The 20,681-nt window shown below is 43.3% G+C and overlaps 1 protein-coding gene across 7 annotated transcripts in view; it reads left to right on the forward strand.

The window, feature by feature from the left end:
- Window positions 1-20,681, forward strand: part of MSL3 (MSL complex subunit 3) — a 1,154,348-nt gene that overhangs the window by 1,122,684 nt on the left and 10,983 nt on the right. The gene's annotated exons all lie outside the window — the stretch shown is intronic.

Consider the following 20,681-nt stretch of genomic DNA (forward strand, 5'->3'; position numbering starts at 1 on the left):
CAGAGTTGATAATTTTATTTGGATGGGTGACTAAGATCCAGTCAAGAGTGGATCCTGGGGGATTTGTTTTATTGGGTCTGATGATAGAGTTGGTTACTTGAGTAAAGTTAGAGGTTAATGGACAGGGAAGAGTATGGGACTGTTGATTTTATTCCAGTCAATGTTTAGTTTCAAGGTTCATTTCAGCTGAGGCCCATTGGAGTACGTCTTCAAGAGTTGAGACATTATTTCCAGGTGGGATATAAAGGGCGATGATACAGAGGCTTTTGTGAGTATTCATTTTTTTAATAGACCGACTATTAGCTCTGTTTTGACAAATTTAGGAATGGGGTTTGGTAAGGAAATTAAAGTAGATTGGAATAGATTAATACAATGCCTCCGCCTTTTTTCTTTGGGCAGTCACAATCCAGAGGGTAGGATTTCAGAATCAGAGATGTGGGGTTTGAGCCAAGTTTCAGAAATGGCTACAATGTCAGGTTGGTTATGACTTAGCCATGCTTGAAACTGATGTGCTTTGTTGTTGAGACTGTGGGCATTGAGTGTGAAAAATTTAAGAGTATTGTAGGGGGATGAAAGTTTAGAGGAAAGGGGAGAGTAATTGTTATTTGCAGGTGGGTTAGGTCCGAGGTTGGGGTGAATGTCTCCAGCTAAGACGAGGTTATTGAATGAAGTTATTTTAGTGTGCTTTGGTTTGGATTTAGGGTATTCTGGATGGTCTAATATTTAAGAGTAAGTGTCTTAGCAGTAGTGGAAATAATTTTAGGATTAAAAAGGTGCAGAAGGTTGAGCTGAAACAGAGAGGAGGAGATGGAAAATAAATGATTATTTATGTGAGGGAGGAGATGGTTTTGTGTGGGAGTATGGTAAGGAGTAGAGAGTGGAAGCTGATTGGAGGAATAGGAGCTGGCATGGTATAAAGTTGTTAGGAGTAATAGGAAGGAGATGGGGGTTCGGAGCCAAGGAGAAGGAAGAAAGCCAGCGAAAAGTTATCCGTCAAGCTGAGAACTAGCTCAGAGGTAAGGAGGCACTGACATAAGGCACTGTGTGTGTGAAATTAGAATGATGCAGAGGGTTGACGGGATAGGAGCTGAAAACAGGGCAATAGCAGTTTAGTAGAACATAGTAAGTATTAATATAAAACAGGGCAGTGATAAATTAATAGAACAGTTACAGTCAGGATTGCCAGATTTCCGACTGGCCAGGTAGGGACAAAGTCTTAAAAAAAAAAAAAAAAAAAAAAAAAATCACAGTTCCGCATTAAACAGAAGTAGCTCGGTGTTTATTTTTATAAATAAACACAGAGCTACTTCTGTTTAATGCGAAACAAAGCAGTTCCGCATTACACAGAAGTAGCTCTGTTTTGCGTTTTTTTGATTGGCCCGTATACTGGTATATGGGCCAATCAAAAATCGGTAAACACGGAGCTACTTCTGTTTAATGCGGAACATCGCAGTTCCGCATTAAACAGAAGTAGCTCTGTTTTGCGATGTTTTGATTGGCCCGTATACCGGTATACGGGCCCATCAAAAATCGCTAAACACGGAGCTACTTCTGTTTAATGCGGAACTGCGATGTTCCGCATTAAGCAGAAGTAGCTCTGTTTTGCGATGTTTCGATTGGCCCATATACCGGTATACGGGCCAATCAAAAAAAAAAAACATAGGCTGCCCGGGATTTAAACCGGCAGTGCGGGACTCGGGATCAGGCTGCTGATCTCGGGACAGTCCCGCCCAAATAGGGACTTCTGGCAACCCTGGTTACAGTACTTTTGGCTTGTATTAAAAGATAGGTAGTGGTTGAACAATGCCACCTGGTGGCCTAACTGAGCAAGTACAATGGAAAGCTTCGAGCACTCAGAGGAGAGAGAAAGTGCCTAGGAGAGTAAAGGGAGATAAAATCCATGGTAGACTACTAGCAAATGTACACAGGGTTAATATACAACAGTGGTAGGTATAGGATATATTTTTATTTTACAGTAGGGTTATATACATGTTTAAAGTTAGTTCTTGGAGAGGCAGAGTGGTTACAGAAGCACTCCAGGATCCCCTTAGGATGAACTTTGCAAACATAGCAATAAGAATCACTAACAAAAACAATACCAGGTAGTACTTAAATGTGAACACACTACTGGGGATTCCTATGAAGCAAGGCAGAAAAGCTAAGTCAAAAGATGGTGCCTTTCTACATCAGGTTTTTTTGATTCCTCTGTAATTAAGCAGGATTAGGAGAGAGTTGTGCAGGTTTAAGGTGGGGGAGGGAGTAGACACAAAGTAATACAAGGCTGTGAGTCAGAAAAACTGGACTAGGCCAGTTGCTAAAAAGAAAACAGGAAAACCAAGCTAAGTCAATTCCAGGTCAGTATAATGCAGTATCTTCCTAATAACTACATATCTTATGCTACTAATCTAGCACAGTGTGGTGAAAAGGACCACCACTTCTACAGGGAAAAACAATTGAAGTATGGGCTTGCAGGTACATAGGTAAATTTTTTCTAAGATAAAGTAGTTTTAAGTAATTGACCTGGGAGTAGAATAGGAATAGAAAAATGGGGAGGGGGGCAGTAGTGTGCACGCATACAGTGAAAGGGGAAAGAGCCTTCAGTTTAGATGACAGATTAAATGCAACTCTAACATATACTAGTGTAGCTGAAAGTACTTTACTGTTCCACTGACGCAGGGTCTCACAGTGCAGGGCAACAAGACCGCCTTGGGTTGATTGGAGGTTGGTCAAGACACAAGATGAAACTTTTGCTGAGGGGAATGCGAGCACACTACTGGGTATTCCTATGAAGCAAGGCAGAAAAGCTTCCCACAGTTCCCATTTTCCTGTATAATTTGCTCTTATCCTTTTCTAAAGATCCCACCTGCAGTTGTTTTATCTGTGTTGCTGTATTCATTACATCTAATGCAGTTGGTTTAGACTTTGATTTCCATTTTCTAGTAATATCTTTTTTGAGAGCCACCATATAGTCAGCAAAGCCCTAGTATGTCTCTGCAATTCTGATTCTGTATCATAGCTTAGAAAAATAATTTCCCTAGTTACACCAATTTGCTTATCCAGTATCTCTGATAGACTTGTCTGCAGGGTCTGCCAACTCATTACACTCCCAGACAATATGTTCCCAATTACCTCTTTCTTCCCTGTTACACCTCCAGCATTTGCAGTATACCGGAAGAAAAATTCTCTGCAGTCTACCTCTTCGTTTGGCTTTTCCCGGTTCGAGGTCACCACATCGGATCACCTGTCCGCTCATGATTGGCAGTGGAGTTTTTACTGTGCCGAGTTGCCAGCTCAGCGCCCAACCTTCCACAGAAGGCACACGCACGCAGTCACTCCTAGGGCCAATTTAGAGTGTCCAGTCCACCTGTAGCATGTCTTTGGGATGTGAGAGGAAACCCACGCGACTACAGAGAGGACATGCAGACTCCACACAGAAGGCACCCCAGCCGAGAATCAAACTGGAGAACCTCTTGCTGTGAGGTGGCAACGCTAGCCGCTGCACCACCATGGCCACCCCTCTTTGGAGTATACTTGAGATATAAAAATAGCTATGTAGGAAGAGTCTTGTTCTTGGAAGTGATTAAAGTGAATGTTAATGTGGAGTGATCGCTAAGAGTGGAATAAAGTATACATATGTTTGAGCTCTTAATGGGAATGCTTGCTTTAATTAGCTCAAGGAGAGAATGGTTTCTAGTTCTAAAATTTGGTCTGGTCAGCTCTTTAATAGTGTAAGTCCTTTGTTAGTAAGGAAATATGTCAGTAGTCTTAATTAGACCACTGCTGTGGTATTCAGTAACTATGTGGGATATATCCTGCCAAGGATACCAGATGTTCGGTCAGTCTGAAGTGCTTCAGACTCCTTCCTTTCCCACTGTGCATCCACCCTTAGCAAAAAATATGTGTTTCTATAAGAAGTGTGTAAATATGCATCATAAGGCCTTTGATACCATCCCCCACTCTGGAATCATAGATAAACTTACTAAGCTGGGCATTAATCCCTACGTCACTCATTCAGTTGCCAACTGGCTTACAGACGGAACCCACACTGTAAAAGTAACTGACTCCAAATCCAGCTCCAGACAAGTGGAGTACCTCAGGATTCAGTCCTGGGACCTGTCTTGTTTGGCATCTACTTCTCTGAAGTACAGGCCAACACTAAGGGACTCTGGCTAACAAAGTTCGCAGATGACTGCAAACTGGGAGCCTTTATTGAGTCCCCAAATGATGTTGATACTCTGCAAAAGGGCCTTACAGAAACAGATGCTTGGTGCCACAGCCATGGGCTCAAGCTCAATGCCAAGAAATGTATAGTTATCCCCACTGGGGAAAAAACATGTACCCGTGAATTACCACATAGGTGGCAGTACACTAAACACCGAAAGTGTGATGAGACTTGGGGACACAGGTGGACAGTGGTCTCACCTTCACTAACCACATCACCACAACAGTCTGGAGATCCTTCAATGTGGCACACCTCATCACTAAGGGCTTTTAAGGAGGTCATTGTCCCACTGTACTCATCCCTCATTAGACCCATTATAGAATACAGTGCCCCATTTGGTATGTACCTCTCAAGACATCTGCAACAACTGGAAAGGCCGCAGAAATACCTCACTAAAAGAATCACAGGCCTAAAGCAGATACCCTATGCTGACCGCCTCAAAAAACTCCAGGTATAATCTGTCGCATATAGTCTACTCCGAGGCGATCTCTGATTAACATACAAGGCCATGTCAAACCCAGAGCTGTTGGACATGCTACACTTAAAGAAATCCCAATCCCTCAGAGCCACACGCTCCAGGAATCTAAACCTTGTCATCACAATAAACAAAACATGCTGGAGGGATAGGTTCCTGACTCAGAGATTCCCCAGTCTCGAATAGACTGCCCCTACATGTCAAGCAGAGCACCTCTTTGGCCCTCTTCAAAAGGAACCTTGATGATTGGATGGGAGAAAGGAAATTCACCCCAGGGATCACGTCAGTCGCCCTGCTAGACAGGGGTCCAGGGAAGTAAATAGTGTGGGAAGAAATAGCCAGGGAATTGTTATAGCTAGGCTTGTATAGGCCCTAGGGCCAATAGTCTAGTACCAACCTATGAACCTAAAACTCAGAACTCTCTTGTGTGTGGACCATGCTCTCATCAGCTCAGTAGTGTTAGTTGGCTTCAAGTACAACATCAGGGAGATAAGTATCCTTGTTGGGGAATCATCCTTTCCTTAGAGAAACTATAGTAATATTTTCATGCATATGTCAGAAAGAGCTAATGTTCCTTCTGTAGGCAAATTCCGTATAATGATACACCTACAAGTTGTGCCTTTTTTTTTTTTTTTTTTGCCTGGGTGAGGTACACAATATAAGGTTATGTTAGTTGCCAGTCTTTCACTCCTAAGATGGTAAGGAGTAGGCTAATATTCCTTAAAAAGTTTCTTCAGAAAAAGTGTATTTAAGAATTAGCAGGAGCGATCATGTCATCTTATGCCCTGAAAGTGGGCCTATCCACTCATCCCAAAAAGAAATTAACTAAAGAGATAAGTGATGAATCTTGGATGTCTACCTGTTTTCTGTCTCGACTGACTCACCGGAGGCACTTATGCAGGCCCCAAACCCTCAGTCTGCCTCTCATAGGCCCTTTGGTGCATCCCCTTTGGAGGTCACTATGGCCTAGAAACATCGCACATCCCTTCAGACCATCTATCAAGCAGAATTTGTCTGGAAGGAAGAAGCACATTTCATCTTGTCTGGGGGTCAGGGTGGCATGCATCAAGTACTGGTGAGAGAAGATGTCAGTGAGTCACCAGTTGTAGTTCAGTCTGTCAGTTCTTCATCTAAAACCATATTTCTCGATACTCCAGAAAATAAAATTGCACACACAGACTAAATACTCGACTCCCTTCTCCTATTCCCTATATTCAAAGAGGTTCACTGGAGGACTGGTTTAATTTTGTACAGAACTTATTTAAAGCCCATCCAGCACCTTCAGACTTTTTCTACCCCATGAAAAGGAAGAAGGTTCCTTCCTCTGATGAGGAAGCTCTTTCTGATTCTGATAATGAGGGTTTGGACTGTGCTTCTCAGGTAACTTTCCAAACTGCTTATGAGTCTAAATATGAAGATTTTCTTTTAAGATTCGCCTGATGAGGAAATCTGTTTTGGATACACCATCTCCAAAATGCAAGATTTCTTAAATGAGAAGGAAAGATGGTATCAGACTCACAAAAGAGAGATACTACAAGCTCTTTAGCATGGACTCCCCAAAGCCTGTGGCCATACCACCAGTTTTGGATACTTATAGGGTGCTTTCACTGCACCATCAGTTTCCCCTGATTCTAAACTCCCTGCTCCAAAGAAACCTGATATTCTACAGTGTCAGATTCTAATATGTTTCTATACAAGATTTCTGCGGCAGACCCTCCTATTTACTGTATTTAGCTTGGGGGCAGAAGCTGCAAAATCTTTTCTTTTGATAATCCTTTTCCAAATAAGTATAGTTGTGCCTTTGACAGGTTTGGCAGGTCAAGCCATGATCCACTTAGGCATTTTGAGCAATAAATTGCCAAATACGCATTTTTAAATATATTTTGTCTACTTTTTTTTTCAAACGTGCAACAATCTTTGACTAACCTGACCAACTCAGAGGTTAAAATTATTTTACTGCAAGTTGTAAGTTTTGCTTCTCAAGTCACAAAACACACGTGTGTGCTTATGATGCAGTTGACACTGTCTCTAGAGCTGCTTCTGCTAGAGTTGTTACATGTAGGAATGCCTGTGTGAGACTTCAAAACTTCCCAGAATATGTGAAGGCTAAACTTTTTAATGCCTCTCTTGATAACCGTTTATTTGGAAATTCCTTGTGTCAGGTGCTCAAGAAGCTAGAAGAGAGAGGCAAATTTCTGCATGGTGTCAAACAGCTGTTTTTGCCTACCACTTGCAAGTACCAAAGAAATTATCCACCAAACCAACCCCCAGAGTCCTTTCAAAAGAATTTAAGTATGCCCAGCAGAAGTCTTCCAAGCAGCAGTGTAAGAAGACATTGTCAGGGTGACACAAGAATAGAGACAGATCTCATAAACCCTTATTTCAAAAGAAGAATCCTTTGACTACTTTTTGGCACATAATTCCCCACTACCATCATCTTTGCCTTCCTTCCAGAGCTGCAAGAGGCACCTTTCCAATTGTCATCCTCTTTGGAAATCAGTTATTAGAGTCCGGTTTGCTAAGAGTCCTCTGTCACTGTTACAGGCTTCAGTGGGTAACCCTCACACTCCATCTGTGATAACTGTCCCTCCAGGAAGCACAATTCATCTTTTGCCTTGGATTATTTCAAGCCTTTTTTATCTGAGGAGAGTAATAGAGCCATTTTCCACTTCTCTACAAAGGGAAGGCTTCTACTCAAGAACCATTTCTGGCACTCAGAAAAGAAGACACATGGGACCTATTTTAGACCTTTCAAAGCTGAACAACTATCTTTTGTCTCCAGAATTCAAAATGCTAACTTTATAAGCCCTCTTTCCTAATCTGAGTTACAGAGCTTTCATATGTTTCAGTAGATTTCAGAGATGCCTATTTTACATATCTCACTTCATAACAAATAAAGATATTACCTCAGGTTCTTTTCACTGGAATTTCACTTTTGGTTTGCATCTTTATCCTTTGTTCTTCTGCACCAGTAGCCCCCCAGTCCCTTGCCCCATTACAACTTTTTGCAGACTCCAGGCATTCATGTCATACCACTACCTGGACGATAACCTCATTTCTTCAGCCTCCAGCCAAGACACACACTTATCTTTTCAGTTTACCATGCATCTATTCAGCAACCTGCATAAACCTGAAAAACACAGTTTCAGTCACAGGAAATATTAAAAATAACAGATGAAAAGTTTCACACAGATACAGAAAAACAATATTTAGCTAATCTCACTATCCATTCCTGACTGGCTAAAAGAATTACTGTTCTCTAGTTAAGTTAGTTACTACTGCAATGCAAGGTGATGTGGGTGAGGGCCTTTCTAGTCAGGTTTCCAAGAACAGACTGCTTCTGAGACTTCAGTCTCCTCTAATATTAAAACATTATTTCTGTACAGAATGACGTCACATCCAACTGGTCATCTGACTTCTTGTTCCCACACTATTACCAACAGTAGCAGCTGCTAGGGTTTAGCACCTATGTGCTACCATAAATGTCTTGAGCTTGTCTAAGATCTTTTGCAGCATCTGAAAGCCATAAAACAATAAAACCATTCCGTTCTTCCTACAGAAGCTACAGACTATTCTCTAGCACAGGCTTTGGGTCTCTGGCTCTCTTCAAAACTCTGGGATAGCATCTTTGTCGCTTAACCCATAAAGTAATTTAATTTCAAAAATATTTTTTTCAAAGACAGGTGGATTAACAACTTCTCTTTCAATATATGCAGTTACAATGTACATATTTAAATAGTTACAATAATGCGTGTACAGTTCTTTTCTGTCCAGCAGGAAACACTGTTTATACATTTTAACACAAGCAGCTTTACAAATACGTTTTTCAACAAAAGCATCAGTACAAATCAGTTTGATACACAAATGACATGTAATTCTTTACAAAACTCCAGCTAGCTGTGCTGGCATATGTTAACACAATCACTGCCCTACTTCTTCTGGCATAGCTGGCAGTGCCTCCTATCATCACAGGAGGCCAGTTAGTTTCTCATAAATTAATGTCCTTCCCCCTCCATTCCTTCTCAATCAGTAACTTCAAACTTCATATGATAGAGCTATGTTTCAAGGAGTCAAGATCCAGGGCATTTGGGATTCTCTTTTCAGAAGCAAGCACAAGAAAATGTCCCTGTTAAAAGCTGTCAGTTATAGCAGACCAACACCACAGTAATGAAGTATATAGATAAACAGGAGATAAGGCACAAGGTCCTACTTCCTTTGCAGACTTGAAATGATTTCCTGGGACTTGACAGTTCAGCACAGTCTAGCGTTTGACTTCGGCTTTGATTCTGCGTTTTTAGCGGGATTAAGGTACCTTCATTAACTGTAGTGTCTCTTCTGGTGTTGAAGAGGTTGTATCCCTGAAAATGAAGGCCAAGGTTAGGATGCCTACTTTTAGCCAGGATTCTTTGATACCTGCTATGTCATAGTTGTGAGTAAGTTGCTTTAAATGATTCCAGGTGACGTGTCCCAGAGATAGACTTGTTTGCTTTTCTGAGAAACAAACAGCTGGGGAAATGTTGCTGCAAAGCACCACACATAGAAGCTTAGGCCCTGGATGCTTTCTACTTCAAATGGACAGATATTTTTCTGTATGAATTCCCTCCCAGTTCATGGAGAGGAGGGGCCAAAGATGCTCCTAATAATAGCTCCCATTTAGCTCAGACAACATTGGTTCTTCCTTCTCTTTCAGGGTTCCATGGTGAATCCTCTCATGCCTTTGCAGTTGGACTTCCTCACTAAGCACATGGGGTGCTAATGTACCTCAGCCTAAAGACAATGTGTTTCAATGTCTGGATGACCTTGAGTCATGGGGGACATGATGACTGTCATTAAAGTGGGAAGGAAAAGTGTCTGAAGGAAATCGTACTTCACCAAGTCAAGTAAGTTTCCCATATGGTGCATAGGAAGAACCAGGACACACTTGCATCTTCGGTGTCCTTGATTTTGCATTATCCAAGACAGCTATTCATTTCATGCCTGTCACATGCCTCTGTAAAGATGGATCTCTCATTCTGCCTACATGCTTGTGGAGCTCCTCTTGTTTCTCTGCAGTTCCCTGTTAATACACCAGACGAATATTGTTCCTTCATGGAACATGAATAATGTCACAGAAGAGCTTAAACAATTTCCTTTTGAGCTTTCTACTTCAGCCTCCTCTCCTCCATAAATGTCTAATCTGGAAAACTGTTTGCTAGTACCTCAACTAGAAGGATTTCAGAATTGCAGGCCCTGGTGTGCAAGACAGGCTTTTATAGTTTTCTACAAGAACTAAAATGCGAGTAGATTACACAGTGGCTTTTCCTAAACACTCTAACATGCAGGTAGAGCAAGCCTTGAAAGTGAAGAATAAGGTAATTAGTGGAGGTGTACAAGAGAAACATATTATTGAAAGTTTAGACGTAGATATGCCTCACACACCTTCACCTCCCTCCACATCATATCCTGATTTTTTTTAGATGTGGAAACATCTCCTCCTTTCAGGTAGTCAGAGAGACTAGCCAACAAATATCAGCAGAACCCTTGGGGTGCCTATGATTGCAGTTATCAACAGGTGAGTTAATCAAAGAAGAACAGTCAGGGAAAGCAGTAGAATAAGAGTTTGTAAGGGAGTTTGTCGAAATTATGAATTCTATAGCCATTCAAAATCTAGATGATGGTTTACAACACCTGTTGTGTTTTCTTGGACAAGAATGACAAGTCCTGTTTTCAGAAGAATGTCCAAGAATATAACATTTTCAACTATATCGACTTAAGCATTGACAAAAAAAATTTGGATTTGTTCAAAAACGATTCTTCATTTGTCCCCAATAGTAAATCTGATTTAGCAGAACTTTGTATTGAGTTGAAACTGTATGTTGAAATAAAACAGCAAGATTTAATTTTCTATAATCGAAAGATCAATGGGGTCAACTCACTAGACCAAGTACCTACACCCCGCCCCCCCCCTTTTTACATCCAGCTCTACATCTTTTTTGAGAGAATGTGCGAGAAAGGTGGTTGATCAGAATAAAAAAATGTTTTTGTAGTACAGTAGACTCTCTCTTATCCAACCTCCTTTTAACCAGTCTCCTTTTTAACCGGGCTTCAAATTTCTGCCATAGCCATAAAAATATGTTTTTTTAGTACAGTAAGACTCCCTCTTATCCAACCCCCTTTTAAGCAGTCTCCTTTTTAACCAGCCTTCATATTTCTGCAGTAGTAACAAATAGCAGAGAACACACTTCGGAACATCTCGGCTTATCATTTGAATCTTAAAATATTGAAACAAAAACAAACTTCTATTGCAAGTTCATTTTTGACCTATAAATGGTTTCTTATTTTCTGACCTATAAATGCTATTTTGTATGCGTTTTCTGATTAACCAGCCATTTGTTTATCCTTAAAATCTTGAAATAAAATGTATACTTAAGGGGTGAAGTGCCTCCAAAACAAAGTTATAAGTCCAGTAGAAAAAAGAGATTAGAAGCACACCACGACAATCGAAGCCAACTTAAAAAGCTGATGTATCCTTTATTTGTAGAAAGTAAGTGCTTTCACGCCTCACAGGGCGCTTCTTCAGACTTTACAAGTCTGAAGAAGCGCCTGGGCGTAAGCTTTACTCTACAAATAAAGGATACATCAGCTTTTTAAGTTGGCTTCGATTGTCGTGGTGTGCTACATTTGTTTAGCCTGCCTAAGGTCTGGTTCCAATGAGACTGGTTAAGAGGGAGTCTACTCTAATGTGACAGGTGATGAAAAGGTTTTACTACATCAGCTGGTTAGTAATAACAGTATTAGAGTTATGAAGCTTGACAACGGGGAAGGTTTAGTATTCATGAACAGAAGTGACTACTCTAGTGGAATATTTTTCATTTTAATTGATGGAGTGCTAGTGTCAAAAAATAAGATCAATGTAGCCTAATTTAAAATTGATATGTTTTTGCATGTTCTTTTGATGCAAAAAAATAAATCTCATATGAAATGTTAATTTTCTTGTGGTTGAATTCCCACTGTTACCAAGTATTTTTAGAATCGCAAAAGTTCATAAAAGTGTGGAAAATCTACGTTTAAGGACCATTGTGGCTGTGGCAGATTCCAAGACGCATTATGTGGATCAGCATGTTAATAAGGATTCCTGGAATCTTTTGGGAAAAATCACGCCTGACTTGTATTATGATGGTTGTATATTTTTGACCACTGACATAGTTGTTTTGTTTACTTGAATCCCTCATAAAAGTTGGATTGGAATGGTTTTATGAATTATTGATTAAATGTGATTGATTTCTTGAGTGATGATGAAACTGGATGCATTAGTCTTTTGACAGAAATAGTCCTTCATAACATTTTTTTTTTTATTTTGAGGTGGAATATTACAGACAAGATGTGTAGTGATGGAGGGAGCCTCTGCCCCCATATATGCAAATTTGATTATGTTGTTTTGGGAGCAGTTTTTATGACTCAGAGTTTTTTTAGTTATTTTAAAACCTATTTGAGGTTTTTAGATGATATTTTTATTTTGTGGATGGAGTAGTGAGCTCCCAAAGCTTGAACAATTATTGAATATTTAAATACAACCTCAACCTTCATTGAGGTTCACTCATTTCCCCCCAGGGGCCATTTCCTGTTTGGATGTGACTTTGATTAAACAAATTGTTTCTGACATGATAAAAAGCATTCCATTTTAAGTATTTGCCACAAACCAACATTTTCTAATGTGAATTTGCACTGCACAAGTAATCGCCCTTTTAAGCAGAACAAAAATTTGGTGAAAGGACAAATGGTCCGTCTTTCACATGTTCTATCTAATGACAACATTTTAGAGAGAGTTGGAAAATCTGATTCTTATGTTTTTGGACAGAGGTTACCCTAGTTCACTTTTAATGGAGGTGCCTGGTGAAATTTTGAGTGATAGAAATACAAACTTGGTACTCTTCTTGGTATAGGATTAAATGGTAAGAGTCAGAATAAAAACAGACCTGAGGAAGATAAGAGTTTTTCAGAGAGCAGTGGTCTTAAAGTATGGTACTGATGCATATATGATTAGGACAATTTTAAGAGACAATTGGAATATTTTTGATTGCTTAAAGGATGCTAAAAACATTATTGAGTAGGTACCAAGTTCTGTCTTTAAAGAAGAATTATAAATAAAGATAACTATAGCAAAGGGGACAGGCTAGGAACTCTGAAATGTGGATCCGCCACATAACACAAGCACTCAGGTCACTCCAAGGCAAGTACAAATATGACTCAGTCATTGTCCATGCTGGTGTGAATGACCTGAGACGTACCTCCCTGGACTACATGAAAAGAGACATAGAGGAGCTCTCTGAGCATGTAGCCCAGGCCGGTATGACCCTGACCTTGAGTAGCATCTTACCCTCACCAAGAGTGATGCCACAATATGAAGACAAGATGATCAATTTCAACAATTGGCTTAAGTGTTGGTGTCATTCAAAGGGGATCCAATGCCTGTCAGCCTGGGATGACATGCTCGACAAGCCACGATGCTTCGCTAGAGACGGCTTGCACCTGTCACCCCTGGGCTTTCGGATATTGGCAAAGGCTCTTGCTACCCCCATAGTGCCTTTTTTAGGCAAGGCTCAAAAGACAAACCCACCTCCATAGGTATCACAAGGGATAAGAAATAAGAGTAATGCTACTCAGTGCCAGAAGTCTAAACCTCAAGATGCACGCACTCGAAACTCTCCTTAGCATGGAGAACATCGATATCTGTGCAGTAACAGAAACCTGGTTCAAGGCTCCGAGCACCCCAGCACTACCAGGTTATACCTCATACCATGCTTTTCGGCCCCAAAACTTGGACCGTACCATAAGAGGGGGGACTATCAATATTAGTCAAAGATACCCACACCTCCAGGTTGGTGGCACAGCACGAAGCATCAGAGACTATCCATGTGCAACTAACTGTGGGTAAAACTGCCTTCCAGTTTATAGCCTGCTACAGACCACCCTCCCAAACACAGAAACCCCACTTGGCCTTCCTGAGAATACTGGAAAATATGAAGGTCTCTCCAAACACCATTATATTGGGCGACTTCAACTACCCAAACATAGACTGGGAGCATTACTCTAGCTCCAACACCCTAGCCCAAAGGTTCCTAGAATTTATAAACTCAAATGCTATGGAACAACTTGTTACCACTCCCACAAGAGGGGAAAACATACTGGACCTGATCATCACCAACATGGGGACACTATGCTCCAGACCAGAAGTGTATCCCTTACTGGTAAGATCAGACCATAAACTAATCTCACTGGATATTCACATCCCGACCCCACCCCTGCCCAGAAAACCACAGTGAAAAACTTCTCTAAAGCAAATTTCACACGCCTCAAAACCGAGGCGAAATCCTTCAAAGCCCCCGGACCTGTGGAAAATACGGCCCAGACCACAGAATCCTTTATAAACGCATTCTATGAACACCTTCAGGAATGCATGGATCATGCAATCCCAAATAAAACCAAGACCCAATCCTCCAAAGGCAGACGTCCTGTCTGGTGGACCCCAGCCATAAACAAACTATACAATAGAAGGAGGAAGCTACTACATGATAGATCAAAATCCCAAAAAGGGAAGGCATCTCTGATCAGTATTAGCAAAAAACTACGGGCACTGATAAAATCATCTAATGCCAGCTTCGAGAGAAAAATTGCACAGGACACTAAGGATAATCACAAGGCTTTCTTTAGTTATGTTAGGAACCTGGGTGGGAATTCCCAGATATGCTCAGAATTAGTCCAGAATGACAAAAAATACACCGAGCCCACAGACATTGCCAACATCCTAGCTGACAGGTTCAGTGCAAACTTCTCCCCCCTCTCCCCACCAAAAGGGCAAATATCTATCCCAACAGAGTGCTGCCCCCCTGACATCTCAGATGCTCAGGTAAGAGCAGCCCTCTCCAAAGCAAAAAAAACAGCATCAATGGGACCAGACGGTGTCCCGGGCTGTGTCCTACATGAACTCCAAGAAGAGCTAAACCCAAACATAAAACTACTGTTCAATCTTAGCCTTACTACAGGATATGTACCCAAAGAGTGGCGTACAGCAACAGTGGTCCCTCTCCACAAAGGTGGTGCCTCAACGGATCCTGGAAACTATCGCCCCATAAGCCTGACTAGCTTGGTCTGCAAAGCTATGGAAAGGATCATCATGGACCTCATAAATAAAGATATTGGGGACCTACAGACACTGGATCCTACCCAGTTTGGCTTTGTTAAGGGCAGATCCTGCCTCTTAAACCTGGTCGATTTCTTTGAAACAGTCACCAAGGCCATTGACGAGGAGAAGGTGGTCCACACAGCCTACCTGGACCTCGCAAAAGCCTTCGATACAATACCCCACTCGGGCATTATAGATAAGCTCACCAGCTTAAATATAAACCCCTATGTCACTAGATGGGTTGCAAACTGGCTCAAGGACAGAACCCACATGGTTAGAATTGCTGGAGCCATGTGAGACTCCAAACCAGTTACAAGTGGTGTCCCACAAGGCTCAGTCCTGGGACCTCTCTTGTTCGGTATATATATTTCTCGGCGGTACAGGCCAACACGGAAGGACTGTGGCTGACCAAGTTCGCAGATGACTGCAAACTGGGCACCATAATCAACTCTCCAGCCGACACAAGCATCCTCCAAAAGGGCCTCATAGAAACAAACAACTGGTGCCAGAGCCATGGCCTCAAGCTAAACGCCAAAAAGTGTATAGTCATCCCCTTTGGCAAAAACAAAGTGCCCACATATTACCACATAGGTGGTAATCCATTAAGTACAGAAGAAGTCATTAGGGACCTGGGGACCCAAGTTGATAGCAATCTCTCATTTGACAACCACGTGGCCAAAGTGGTTAGAAAAACATTTTATATAGCCCACCTAATCATGAAGGGATTCACATCTAGATCAGGGAGGTCATCGCCTCTTTACTCATCCCTCATCAGGCCCATAATTGAGTACAATGCCCCTTTTGGGGTGTACCTTACCAGACACCTGCAGCAACTGGAAAGACCCCAAAAGTACCTCACCAAGAGGATCAAAGGGCTCAAACAGATGCCATATGCTGCCCGGTTAAAGAAACTCCAGCTCTACTCAGTGGCATACCGCCTGCTCAGAGGCGATCTGTGCCTGACGTATAAAGCCATGTCCAACCCGAATTAATGGACATGCTACACCTCAGAAAATCCAAATCCCATCGAGCTACGCGCTCGAGAGACTTGAACCTCAGCACTGAAATAAATAGGACATGCTGGAGGGACAGATTCATAACCCAGAGGCTCCCTTCACTCTGGAATAAAATCCCAGTCCAGGTTAGGCAGAGTCCCACATTGACTCTCTTCAAGAGGAATCTTGATGAGTGGATGGGAGATCGTAGGTTTACCCGGCTATCACTTCTGTGTCACTGTTAGACAGAGGCACAGTATACTAACCTCAAAAAGGCATAGCAAAATTAATTTAAAATGGGTGGCAAGCCAAACACACTCTGGCTAGGCTTATAAATGCCCTAGGGCAGATAGCCTAGTATGAACCTATATATATATATATATATATATATATATATATATATATATATATATATATATATACATACATACACACACATTATATATATATATATATATATATATATATATCTATATATATATATATATATATATATATATATATACATATATATATATATATATATAATAATCCAAAATGAGCGTTAGCATCCAGCGAAAAAAACAAAAATCACTAGGAAACTTGATGCAAAGTGCTTGAAAGTACCACCAGCCAATGGTTTAAATAAAATCCACAGTTTATTTCCAAAAATCCTCTCGAACAACAAAATTCTTGAACAATATACATATATATATATAGATATATATATATATATATATAGATATATATATATAGATATATAGATATAGATATATAATATGAATGGGTGGACTTGAAGCTCAATGTGTTGTCCTACAGCTTTACGTCCTCCAGTTATTATACCTGTAATGCCAAATGTATTGTTTACTTGGCATTTTGTGTTTCCTGTTATAAAACTGCTTTGAATAAAAGACTTATGAGACCTGTATTATGTCATCTGCCAATCTAAAAAATGCCCTTTGTAGGCATTCCCAGAAGTGCACTGATTTTAAAAAGTTTTTGTTTGCAGTGCTTCAACAGATTTTTTTAACCCAAGAGGGGGACCTTGGAAATACATACAGAAATGTTATGGCAAGTTCGATTGAACACTTGTGAGTTGCCAGGATTAAATGATGCATTATCCGTTAAGAGTATTCTTAAATCATGAGCTGCAAAGGTATAAAATTATAGGTTAATACATGTATTGTTAGTGGGAGTTTGTATTTATTGTTGTACCTATTACAAGATTTTTACATTTTATTAGTTTTTGTTCAGTGTGTGTTTTCATTATACTTTTATATATTTAAAATACCCAGATGCATGATTTTTTTGTGTTATGATTTTAAGTGTATTTTAAATGGAACACAGTGTTAATGAATATTGTTTCATGATGTTTTGATGTGTTTAGGATCAAAGATTAACATTTTAAAATAAAACCACTAGATCTGAAGTAGTTAACTTCATTTGTGCATCAACCTATGGAACCTATGGGTTATCGGATCCACATCGGATCCGAGCTGGCAGTTTCCATCAGCTAAGATCCAAGCTCCAAGCTCCTCCCCCTTACCCATAACTCCCTGCCATCACTTCCTGACCTCAGATCTAGTTTGCCGCGGTTACACCAGCAGCTTGATCTCGAGCTTCCAGGTCTTCGTAAGTTTTTCTCTGAGAAAAATCTTATCTCTCGACTACTAGTTAAAGTTTTTTGAGTGAGTTTTGTGATCTTTCCATTAGTTTAGTGTAATTGTTAGCCTTTCCCTCCCCCATTTCTCATCAAAGCGTTAGGGTGTATGTGTGTGTGGTTTTGGGGCCTAGTGTGTGTGTTTTTAGGTTGTCATGTCTGAGGCCGCCAAAACTTTCTTCTCCAAGTGTACCGAGTGTGGCCATAAGCTTTCCCCAGCTGATGGCCACACTTGGTGCGTTTATATGCCTTGGGGTTGAACATCTGTCTTCTGGCTGCTCTATTTGTGCAGCATTCAACCCCAGGGCTATCAGGGACCGGAGGTCGAAGCTGATTCTAGCGGGACTTCTGCCCCCGGACTCGGCTCCGTCCTCCGGTCCCTCCGTGGCTCCTGCCGCAGCTGCGGCAGCTCCTACAGATACTTCCCTTCCCCTGGCCGGGACTCAACCTCCCACCTTGTGCCAGGAGGATAGGGAAGCCAGGAGGGAGAAGTGCCGAGAAAAACACAAGCTGCGGGCCGAAGCCTCTGCTTTGGCCCCGCCAGCCAAGCGAGCTTCTCCCCCCGGGACGTCCGGGCCTTCTCCTTCCTGGCTCCGTTCTCCCAGCTTTTTGCCGGGGCCGGAGGAGGATGAGGCCCGGTGTCCTTCGTGGTCATCGAGGCGGCACTCCCATCCCACCTCGGTGGCCTCTTCCAGGTCCACGAGAAGCCTAACAGATGTAGACTTGGACCGGATGATAAGAAGGTTCCTCCAGGCCCAGCTGCAGATGGGAGTGCTCCTCGACCCCTTTTTTCGCTCCGATTGCTCCTTCCCCGACCCGCTTTCCGGGTTCGGGGTCTACGGAGCCAAGTGGCGTCGGAGCCGGGGGAATGTTGGCGCCGATGGCATAGGGTACTTCGGCGCTGACAGCGCCCTTGAGCCTGTCGGGTCCCTTTTCTTCGGATCCAGGCTCTCGGAGGTGGTCAGTATGCCTTCGGCACCGGGTAAGTCTGAGCGTACTGGCCCTTTGGATCCGATCGCATCGGCTCCGGCCCCGATCTGCTCGTCTGATCCGAGGGAGGGTCTGCTGTCGGATCCTAGGGAGAGCGGCTCTCCTTCGGAATTCGACATGGTGGAGAGGGTTCTGTCGAGGGATTCCAGGCCCCCGGCCTTAGCTACCGCTCCACCCTGCACTCCCTCGCAAACGGGTCCGACTTCCATCACCCGGCCCCAGGGACAACCTGCTCAGATGTCCCAGATCGTTCCCTTGTTGGAACAGGACGTGGTTGGTGAGGCTTGCTCGGACAGCCCACCCGAGGAAGTTCCTCACAAACGCAAGTGTAAGAGGAGGCACTTGGACTCCCCTGAATCCTTGACAGAGGACACGGACTTGGAGGAAGGGGAAGGTTCCCCAAGATCGCCCCCCGAAGACATCTCATTTGGAGACATCATGGAGATGCTCAGGATCGGGGGGGGGGGTCTGCCCCAAAGCCAACCTCGGACGAGTCTGTGTTCCTGGAGGCGTTTGAAGCAGGCCCATCTACCTCTTGGGTGTCCCCTCCAGCCGATCCCCTGGTAGATTTGATCACTACCAGGGCATAGAAGGAGCAAGACACTGTGGAGCCCATCCCTAAGAGGCCTGACAGAATTCTCAGCCCCCCCCCTCGGACAGGTCACATTGGAGTAAGGGAACCCCCGTAGATGCCATGTTGGTGGTGGCAGCCACCAAAAGGGAACTGGCCCAGGAGAGTCCCTCGGTCCATCCCCCTGTCAAGGAGTCTCGGGCGATGGACCATTTCGGGAAGCGGATGTTTGCTTCAGCTACCTTCTCCATAAGGTTGTTGAACTACATGGCACACGTCATACGGCTCCAGCGGGATCTTATTAAAGAATACGCTGGATCGCCCCCAGAGTCCATGTCAGCAGAGGACAAACAGGTGTACTCTACCCGAATGGCCACTCTCAGGTCGATCTCCAATACCTCTATGTGGCTACTGTCCCATGCTAGCCGCTAGAGCTAGCAAAGCGGGCGTCGTCCTAAGGCGACAGGCGTGGCTCCGCCACTGTGATTTCGCGGAACCCTTCAAGGCGTCATTTGCTAATGCCCCGTTTAATGGTTCTGCCCTCTTTGGCAAGACCGTACGCGATACCTTGGTCCAGAGCGAGAAGGACGGGAAGACGTTGTCTGCCGTCTGAGTCCGCTTCTCTGCTCCCCAGAGGTCCTTCTCTAAGAACCAAAAGGGACAGAAGAAGATGTGGTTCCGAAAGTCTCAGCAATCCCGTTTCGCTCCGGACACCCCGTCCTTCAGAGGCAGAGGAGGACAGGGTGGACGCCGCCCTAGAGGCAGAATGGGGCCCAAAGAACTTTGGGTCCAGAGAACCTTTCTCTGATCGGCCCACGCAGCATCCCTGAGGGGTTACCCAACTGCTCCACTCTGGAGGCAGTCGGGGGGCGTTTTTCGAAGCACCTAGCAGCTTTGGGAGTCCATCACGACAGACCGCTGGGTGCTTCGAATTATATCCAGAGGCTACGAGATTCCATTTCTCCATTCCCCTCTCAGACCCAGGTGCCTACCCGACGTCCCACCCGATCAGAGGGAGGCCGCAGCCACAGAAATTCGTCAGCTGCTTGAAAAAGGAGCGATCCAGCACGTCCCCCCAGACCAGTACGGATCGGGCTTTTACTCCAGGTTCTTCTTGGTGCCAAAAAAGACGGGGGACTTAAGACCAATCCTCGACCTATCCCTCTTGAACCTGGCAATAGCCAAAGAAAGGTTCCGGATGGTCACTCTTCAATCCATTCTCCCCCTCTTGCAGGAGAATGACTGGATGTGCTCCATAGACCTCAAGGATGCGTACTACCACATCTTGATGGACAGACGATCCAGGAGGTTTCTCCGCTTCAGGCTAGGAGCCAGCCATTACCAATTCAGGGTCCTCCCCTTTGGTCTCACCACGGCCCCCCGGGTGTTCACCAAAGTGTTAGCAGTGGTAGAGGCCCACCTGAGACTCCAGGGAATTCAGGTCTTTCCATACCTGGACGACTGGCTCCTGACCGCCCCCACAAGGCATCTACTCTGCACAGCCAGGAATTTCTTTCTTCACCTAGCTCCCCGGCTGGGGATCACGATCCATGCTGGAAAATCCTCCCTGCTCCCGACTCAGGTCATAGATTTTATCGGAGCCAGGTTGGACACAAACCAGCTCTTA

The sequence above is a fragment of the Protopterus annectens genome, chromosome 5.part0, assembly GCF_019279795.1.
Source record: "Protopterus annectens isolate FY-2018-M chromosome 5.part0, PAN1.0, whole genome shotgun sequence".
NCBI classification, from domain to species: Eukaryota; Metazoa; Chordata; order Ceratodontiformes; family Protopteridae; genus Protopterus; species Protopterus annectens.